Source organism: Gossypium hirsutum, chromosome D10, assembly GCF_007990345.1.
Source record: "Gossypium hirsutum isolate 1008001.06 chromosome D10, Gossypium_hirsutum_v2.1, whole genome shotgun sequence".
NCBI classification, from domain to species: domain Eukaryota; kingdom Viridiplantae; phylum Streptophyta; class Magnoliopsida; order Malvales; family Malvaceae; genus Gossypium; species Gossypium hirsutum.
In genome coordinates, this window is record NC_053446.1 from 16901428 (window position 1) to 16911269 (window position 9842).

Consider the following 9842-nt stretch of genomic DNA (forward strand, 5'->3'; position numbering starts at 1 on the left):
ATTCTATGATGCTCATTCACTTCCTGACAATGAACTAGTTCGAGAATTCTATGCTAGTTTGACTACACAAGATGCTACTGAAGTCATCGTTCAGAAGAAAAAAAAGTATCTCTTACTTCTAAGTCCATCAATGATTTGTTTAATTTAGCTGATGTTGAGGAAGATGAGTACTACCCTATGATGAACAATATCAATTGGGATTTTCTTCAACAAGTGCTTGATGTTGTGACAAATCCGAGATCCCAATGGATTATAAGAAAGTATGGAAGCCATTCTTTTCAAATGGAATATTTAAAACCAGTAGCAAAGTTGATGGAACGAACGCTCTTGTTATATGTAATTTTGACAGAAAAATCCATTAATGTTGGGAAAATTATCCTCAAGGAGATTCATGATTGTGCTAAAAAGAAGGCAAGAAGTTCTTATTTCCTATAATTAATCACTTTACTTTGCTTAAGGGCCCGTGTTAAAACACAAGCAAATCTGAAGGGGCAGTATGTCCAAGGGTGCATCACAAGTCATTATCTTGAAAGGTTAGTAGAGAGAGTGCATGAGTTGATCCAAGGTGAGCAAGAGGAACCAACTGAGCCAGAAACCGAAGAGTCAGCAAATAAAACAGAAACTGAAGCTGATTCAGTTACAGACACTGAAGAAGAAGAATCTGATAAGGAACCAAATAGTCCTCAACTAGCTGAAGGAACTAAAAACTCTGAACCAAGGGTTGTGCTAGAAGAAAAACCAGTCAAGCTAAGTGGTGAACCAGAATTTACAACTCCATTGCCGACTCCTGCTAATCCAAAGAAATCAGAGTTGTAAATTTTGATGGATATGTGCAAGTTCATGCACAATCAACAACAAACTTATTGGAAATATGAAAAAATTAGGGATGATTCAATTCAAAATGCTTTTAAGAATATCTCTAACGCTTTTGTTCCTGAGTTCCCTGATGTTATCTTTGAGACATGGACGGAAGATACTGACGATGCAAGCGGAGATGGAACTAAAAAAGACAAGGGGAATGAGTCAAAAAAATAAAAGGGGGATTCTTGTCTTGTTATTTATTTAATTGTCTTTTAGGACTTTAGGAATTTATTTCTTTAGTAATTAGGATTTAATTTTTGCATAATAAAACATAGCAAGCATGAATAAAAACTTCTTTAGAAAGAAAAAGACTAAGTGATGTGGCAATGGGAATGAACATGTCTAGGATTGGGTTATTAGGAAAGACTTGGTATTTAAGCAGTCTTAATGACTCAGCTCTCTTTCTTTACAACCTTACCTGGTGGTCAGTTTCATTCATTACTTTGTTCTTGCAAAGAGGACATTGCTTCTTTTTAAATAATGGGGTAAGGCAATTAAATTGCTCAAATTTTAAAATTTTCAAGTATGTTTCAATCGTTCTTTCATAAGTATGTTTTAATAAATGAATGTTTAGAGAAGTTATTTTTAATAAGATAGCTTGTATGCAAGTATGAATGATGATTTTATCTGACTTATTGTATGTTATCATGAAAAATGGAATGTTTTTATGATCTTAGTCTTAGGTAATGTTTGCCATGAAAATTTAGTTTCTCTTGAGATTAGACATGCATGAAGGTTTATATCTTTAGAATTGACTTAGTAACTTTCTTAAGGCGAAATCCTAGGAGACATATTAATCTAAAATGGTATAGGCACCATTTTTCTATGGATCGTTTGAGCCTTTTCAAGCCCACCTTATGATATTAGACCCTTGAAACTGTAATTTTGAGCTTTAAGGCCTATTTTTGCAGTGAACCTACATTATAAGCCAATTACCATCTTTTTAAAATTATCCTAATTTTGTGCACCTATCAGAACTTAAGTGTCTTGGGAATCAAGATTTGAGGAAATTTTCATAAAGATGTATGTGCTCATGCTTAAAAAAATCACAAAGACAAAGAAAGAGCGAAGAAAAGTTCACCTAGTCTTCAAAAAGGAAAAATGTATGAGCTTGAGCTCAAAATAAGATTGGGGGTGTTCCAAAAGTTCACTTGAAGAAAAAGGTTGAATTTTGAGAAATCCAGGACAAGTTAAGGGTTAAGATTTTTGAAACTGAAATATCTCATCTCTTAAAATCCCTACCTTTAACCAAGCCCCATTACAACCTTATAAAAGACCTATTGATTTGATGATTATGTCACCAACATTAGCGGAGGGGAAGTATTAAGTTCAACATATGAAGATCATAAATAAGCCTTATGATTGTTTGCTTGATTTATGAGAAATTGTATTGAATGAATAATATTATCTATGGCTGTGACATACATGCAAACTATGATTCATGTTGGCATATCTTTAAACTTAGAATAAAAATTCTCAAAATGTTTGTATATGAGTAACTTATTAATAAAGAAGATCTATGAGCATGAATTTGTTGATGCATGATTATGAGACGAAGATTGATGCTACTTACACTCTTAGCAAAATTTTCTTTAGCAAGACATTATGCTGTGCATGAACATTACTCGGGATGAGCAATGATTTAAGTTTCGGGGTGTGTAAACGGAAAAATATATAGGGTTTTTCCTATATAATTCATCACTTTTCTACTTAAAATTGTTGTTAAAACCCAGTAATTGTTTAATAAATTAATGAAATATGTAAAAATAAAAAATTAGGATATAAAAATTATTAAAATGTGATTTTATGTTTTATTATATAGTTTTCATGCATAAAATGGCTTATTTTATATTAATTTAAGCATATTAAATTTTTACACTATGAAGTGAGCCATGTATGATTAAATTAAAAAATAAATTATAATGTTATATTTTAATAATTCATTTTAAATATTTCATTAATAAAATTGGGTTTAAATTAATTAAGTAAATTGATTAATTAAAGTTGTTAAATTAATTCATTTGGTCCTCTAAACTATCTGCTATTTTTGACAGGTCTGAGAGGTTTCTTCTAATTGCAAAACCGTCTAAAGTGGGGACCAAGTCAACCCAATTTTTGGCTGCACATGGTTGATTATAAACCAATTTTTGGTTTAATTACATAAGGCACTTGAAGAGTTAAAGAAATCAGAGATTTACCTGAAGATTTGCTGGAGACCGAGTCTTGGTCCTGAGTTGTTGTGGCTTTCAAATTGACCAAAAATCAAGGAAAAATCAGCCACTTTTCCTCAATTCATGGTCGGCCACCTATGGAATATTTTTTTAAAGGATGAAAGCTCCTATTTTTAGTAAACTACCCCCTCTCCTCACCTATAAATAAGACCCTCTCATTCACTCTTCAATCATCCCTCATCCCTCGTTCCTCTCATCTCTCATCCTCTCTCTCAACTCCCTTAGCTCTCATGCCTATCATCATCCTTACATAAGGATTTTAGCAAATTAGCCTCTTAAAGAGCCCTTGGTCAGCCACCTTGGAGAGCCATCAGCAAAGGAGCAATGCAAAGAAGCGAATAAGCCTCGTCAGTCAGAGTCTTGGGTGACAGCCACTCTGAATTGGGTTTAATCTTTCTTTTCATTAATTTAATTTAAAAATGTTTGCTATGAGTTATTTGTTCTTGTTTAACTCAATGATAGCTTAATTTTATTTAAGCTAGGATGATTATTTTAATTAAATAATATTTACTTGATTCATGCTTATAATGTTTGTGCCTCAATCGATCATGTTTTCAATTAAAATCAAGTTTGTATTTCGTTCATACGTGATTGAAATGCACCTGATTTAGCTGAGCGATCCTAACCAGACGACGACTAATGGACGCATAATTGAAATGTGCATGCTCAATTTAGATTCTAACCCGATTAAATTGTAGGTTGCATAACAACCCTAACCAGGCTCTGTTTTCTACAGAGTTTTTAGATTTGTGTGATTAAATTGTTTCAAACCTAACACATCCCTGTTACCTCACATGAATGCTAAGAAACACTTAGTAAATAAGGATCAGTAAAATGCGTATTTACTAAGTAAAAGATTCCGAAAGAACCTAATTTGGTTTCCAAACTCATGAAAGATCGAGTTGCCATGGAGTGTTTTTCTGAATATTATTAAGCATGATGATAATAAATTAAGTTTAATTAAAGTAATTGTCCTAGTTTATTTATGTTATAATTGTTGCAAATTGTGTTAAATTTTGCTAAAATCTATTTCATACATATAGTCTGCATATTAGGATCATTTACATTAGGGATCATTGCATCTAGTTTATACCACTTCTCTACTATATTTTGTTTTTATTTTTCAAATTGTTACTATAATTTTACAAATTAAGTGACTTAGCACAAATACAATCCCTGTGGAGACGATAACTCGATACTTACTTATTACTTGATAACGACTGTGTACACTTGCACAAACCCAAGCGTTACAATTGGCCTATTATTTGAAGCATCTGAAACATCACAAGCTTCAATTCAAACTGTGGTGCCTCGATCTCTAGTCTCCTAGTTCTCGGATTTAACTCATTAAAAAATGGCACAACATACTGCCTTATAGCACGATCAACTCGATCTGAAACATGAATAATTACAACATTTGACTTGGTTCATTTTCATCAGGTTTATAATGTTCCGGAAAATAGTCCATGGCAACTCGATCTTTCATTAACTTTGAAACCAATATTAAGTCCTTTCAGAATCTTTTACTTAGAAAAACATGCATACTACCATGATCATATTTAACTAAGGGTTTCTTAGAGTGTATGTAAAGTAACAGGGACGGATCAAGTTTGAAACAATTTACTCACACAACCCTAAAAATTATGCAAGGTAATAAAGCTCCCCGAGTTATTAAGAACCTTTAATTTATTTGTATCAAGATCTAAATTCAGCATACACCTTCCAATTATTGGGTCTATTAATTGCCATCTAGTCAGGATCGTTCAACTTATTCTAATGTATTCAATCACATATTAATGAATGAAATACATGCATGATTTTAATTGGAAGCATGAACAATTATGGCACAGAACATCATGAACATAAATAAAATGAACTTCATCAAATTAATGTAATCATTCTAACTAAACAAAATTAAGTTATCATTGTTAATGAAAAAAATCAAAGCAACTTGCAAACATGTTGAACAATGATAAAGATTAAGGAAGAAGAAACTCTGAAATAATTTCGGCAATCCTTTGAAAATTGATCGCAGTGGCTTCTTTCGATCCTCGTAATTTCTCCTTCATAAAATGCTCCTCAAGGTTGCTAGGCAAGAGAGAATTTTCTCAAGGAATTGCTAGCTAAATGGGTGGAAATGGATGGGTTCTTCGTGAGAGGGAAAGGAAAAATGTGAGTGAGGGATTGAAAGATTATTGAATTATGAGGGATGAGGGATCAATGAATGGGAAGTAAATGGTGGTATTTATAGTATAGGGATGGCTAAGAAGTTTACTAAAAATAGCTTGAATATCCTTTAAGGTTCTCCTTTGCTTGGCTGGCCATGAATTATTGAGAGGGGAGGTTGCTGGTTGCTTGATCCATGCATGATTTCATGCATGGATCAAGCAAGGGTTTGACAGTTTGTTAGGTGATTGTTAGGAGTTGATTTTTAATATTTTTAAAAGTGTAAGGACCTCTGAATAAATCTTCCAAAAGCTTATTTTGGGCTGCTCATATGCCCTTGCCAAATTGGGCTTCTTTCCACCTCACTTGGACGATTTTTGTGACCCAATTACTTGTCAGACTTGTTCTTCAATTAAATCAATTTTAGTTGGATCAAAAGGACTTCCTCTTAACCCAATTTGCTTGCCTTTTCTGTCCAACTAAGGTAGAATAAAGCTCATGTCCATGTATAATTAAAATAAGCTTAACAAATTATTAACTCCATGTATAATTAAAATACAAGAAATTATTGTGTAGCATGAAATACTTAAATTATGCACAAATTTATTACATAAAAGCATAAAATTATATATTTTACTAAATCATGCTCATTATCTCAATATGAACAAAATTCACCGTATTAATTGTCAAATATTCGGGATTAACATAATTTTTAAGTAAAAAGTTGCCATAAACAACTATAAAAAATTTATATAATTTAGAGTTTACAATTTTGTGCTTCCATCAATACATTTCAGGATTCTCTTAAACCCTTCTCTTGATTCATTATTTATGTTTATCTTTATTATCAAGTTTATTGTGTTCATGAGGTCCACGAGGAACTAATCCTTTTATGGGGGATTACTGAGTGGAGTTGTAATTAATAAATTGCTATGTAAGGTTTTCTTAGCAGATCAACTGTTTGGGAGAGGAAGAACTTAAACCCTAGGCTTGACGACCCTAGAATGTCATTTAAGTGAGAATTTACCCAAAATTAGTATGGTCTATCTGTGAACACCTTAGCCCCGAATTGTTCTAGACTATGAGGTCGAGAGATAAGTAGGTTTTCTCAACTCGTTAGTTTAGTGGAAGATCGAGAGATCCTACTATGGTAACGACTAGTTGATTGAATAGAAACCCGAAATAGGATTTATCTATGATCACCAAAGCGAGCTAATCACCCATACTTAGATTTGATTAAGTTAGAATTTATATACTCGAAGTTAACTTTACTTTTGCTATTTTTGTTTTCTTTATTATAAAAAACCCAAAAATCTCATATTCATATTTTTTTGTAATATAATTTATTTAAAATACTAATTAGATTTATTTTGTTCAAGTTAAATTTATTTTAGTACTCGCCTCTCTTGGGTACAATCCTCGAAGTACTTATCTACTTTGTTTTAACTATAATACAACCTGACCCATATACTTGCAGACACCGCTTCGATTCCATATCTTTTTTAGTTGAAGTATTTACACTCTGAACGTTGGTATGTCCGGAGGCGGTCAAAAGACTAACACACCCCAAAATACGAGAATGGGGAAAACAAGGCTCGTGTCACGACACCGAACCTCGTTATTGCAACACAAAACTTTGAACCTCTAGAATTTTAAAAATTAAGGTCGTGTCGCAACACTGCTGCTCCGTATCACAATGTGACACTTCGAAACTGAAAACCTTTCAAATTCTTGACCATGTCGCAACACCGCATATTGGTGGTTCAACACAGCATTTCTGACCAAAAATAATTTGAAATTTTGGGCTCGTTTTACAATGTCGTGTTCCCATGTTGCGACACAAAACTTCAAACCTAAAATTGGTGGTATTCTAAGTATGATGTGACACTGACATCAAGTCTAGAACCTTTTGACCCATTTTCTGCACGACCCGTACAACCCCTATTTATATTTTAACTTATTTTTAACCTAATTTTCTTTGTTAATACAGCCTAAACAACCCCCTAAGCAACCCCACTTTCGTACTTAAGAGTAGCCGACCATCTCCCATCCACCGCCACTTTCGTTTTTCGTCATTCTACATGAGCTCCTTCGCTCCCAACACACCTTGCTATAAGTGGAAGGTTATCGTCATTTGACAACCACCGCTTCATGCCTCAACATGAAAAACTCCAGTGATTCATTCGTAAAATTTGAATTTTTATTTTTTTTATTTTCATATTCATCGGGTTTTAGATTTATTTGAATATATATTGCATGCAAATGGCCTCAAAGAAAGTGTGTCACATAATGCAACCGACCAGATTGGGGGAATTCGATTCCACCAGATTTTGGAGCCAAGAAGTTGAGAATATCTTCTTCGAACTCCAAGGAAATACCTTCATCCAAGAACGTAGGTTTGACCCGTCATTCGATTTGAACAATAAAATATGTGATTTGGTTCAGGCAAACCATTGGACCAATTTTTGCCTCATGCCTAAACAGTCGATGATCGACTCTGTGGTTTACGAGTTTTATGCATCCTTTAAGGCAAGGGGAAATAATAAGGTCTCAAATGTCAAATATCAATATGTTCTTGTTTGGGTAAAAGAATTCCCTGTTACTACCCGCGATATTTGTAAATTTTATGATGCTTTGTATTATGTCTCTGACACTCTTGATGAATTAGATATTTATTATTTCCAAGACATATATATGGATGAAATTGTTAATTATTTAACCGAACGGAGAGGCATTTGGAAACACCAACCAAGCACCAATATCCCATTATTGTTCGATTATGCAATTATGTTCCTGGTTGCCACAATATGGATCCAATTTATTTACACTCGTATGTTACAAGCCCTAAATGTCTCTAATGTTAAAAATTTCCATGTTGCTCTACTCTATTGTATTTTACAGCAGAGACAAGTTTGTTTGGGTAAGTGGATTTATCAATCCATGCTCACGTGTATCAGCGACAAGAAGGTCAAGATATTTTTCCTGCACCTCGTGACTGCCTTATGCAAAAAGGTGAAGGTCATCATGTCCTCGATGGAGTAGTTTGTAAAACTAACAAGGATTGTAATCGATAATTTCATTTACACACAATATATTGAGCTTCAACAAAAGCAAATTATCAAGTGGAATCGTCGTCGCGAGAATAAAATGGACGTCCCACAATCAATAAAGCGACAGAGCAAAGAGAAGAGCTAAGCAAGTCAATGGTCGAGTGTGATGTCTGACATGGATTGGATGATCTGATGGATGCAGGAGATGTCCCCGGTTGGCATTGATCACGCAAAACAACACGGTTTGCAAGTGCCTAACCCCCACCAAATAAATACCCATCGATAGGATCACACGAGCAAGCCGTCGATGAGGAATGGGACGAAGAGGAAGAAGACTAAGCCAAGGAAGAAGGAGAAGAGTTGGCCCACGACTATGAATTTGACGATGCGTTCCAATTGGAACAACCATCTGTCGGAGGATTCAAGATTCACAGTCCAAGCCATAATAGCCGAACCATCTGTCGTTGCCAATCGATTTTAGGTTGTTTACTATTAGACTAATTAGTTCATTCTGTTACACTATGAATAGGTGATAGTATGTTAGGTATACCAAATGAAAAATAAGTGCATGAAAAGCATATATGTTTGTTTGAATAATAAGTTATTAAAGTGTTAATATTTAGTTAATCGTAATCCATGAATTAAGTCACTTAGGAATGACCTAAGACATTGTTTGGTCACTACTATTGTCAAAAAGTCGACCCTAAATCAAAATCCCTATTACCCTAATTTTTTAGCCTAAATCTCTACTTCTTAATGAACCGCAATTGAAACCATGAGCCTTAAAACGTAATCTCTTAATCTAATTTTCTTGGTCCCTGCATGAACTTAGATATCAGACCATTGATATTAAGGGTTAGGTAGAAACAATACGGTGGTTTCAAAATAAAAGAAAATAACAGTGAACCTAAGGGATAGTATAGTATTTTGAGTATAAGAATCTTGCAAACTTGTGCGTATGTAGAAAAAATCGAAAAATTATCAAAAGTAAAAAAGTTTGAAAGAGCTAAAACAGTCAAGCGAGATGCTCTCAAGAAAAAAGAAAAGCAAAGTGACTAAAAAAGAAAGAAAAAGAAAGAACGAAAAGAAAAGAAATGAAAAATACTCATTCTTGCACAAAAGCTTCACTAAGACGATTGTATTCACTAATATTGTACTATATCTTAGGAATCAGAAAGAAAAGGTAGGTGAGAGAATGGGATATATGGTGGTGAGCTAAAAGGTCTAATCGAGGTAGTGTCGAGAGTAATATTGCGTCAAACTACTTTCGTGCTTAAACTGTTTTGTTGTGCTTATTCTTTAATTCGTAACCAACCCAAGCCGTATAACGTTACAAGCCGAAAAGACTTATGTGACCTAGGTGATACTATTCGTGAATGAAAATTAACTGAATTTTGACATTTCTAACTACTTGTATTCTTCGAACATAAATGTAAACTTTTTGTACTTGTTTCGATGGATCAATGTACTTAACATACTTGAATTTGTTTACTTTGTAACTTTGTGAACTAATGTGTGTGATATTAAAGGTTGA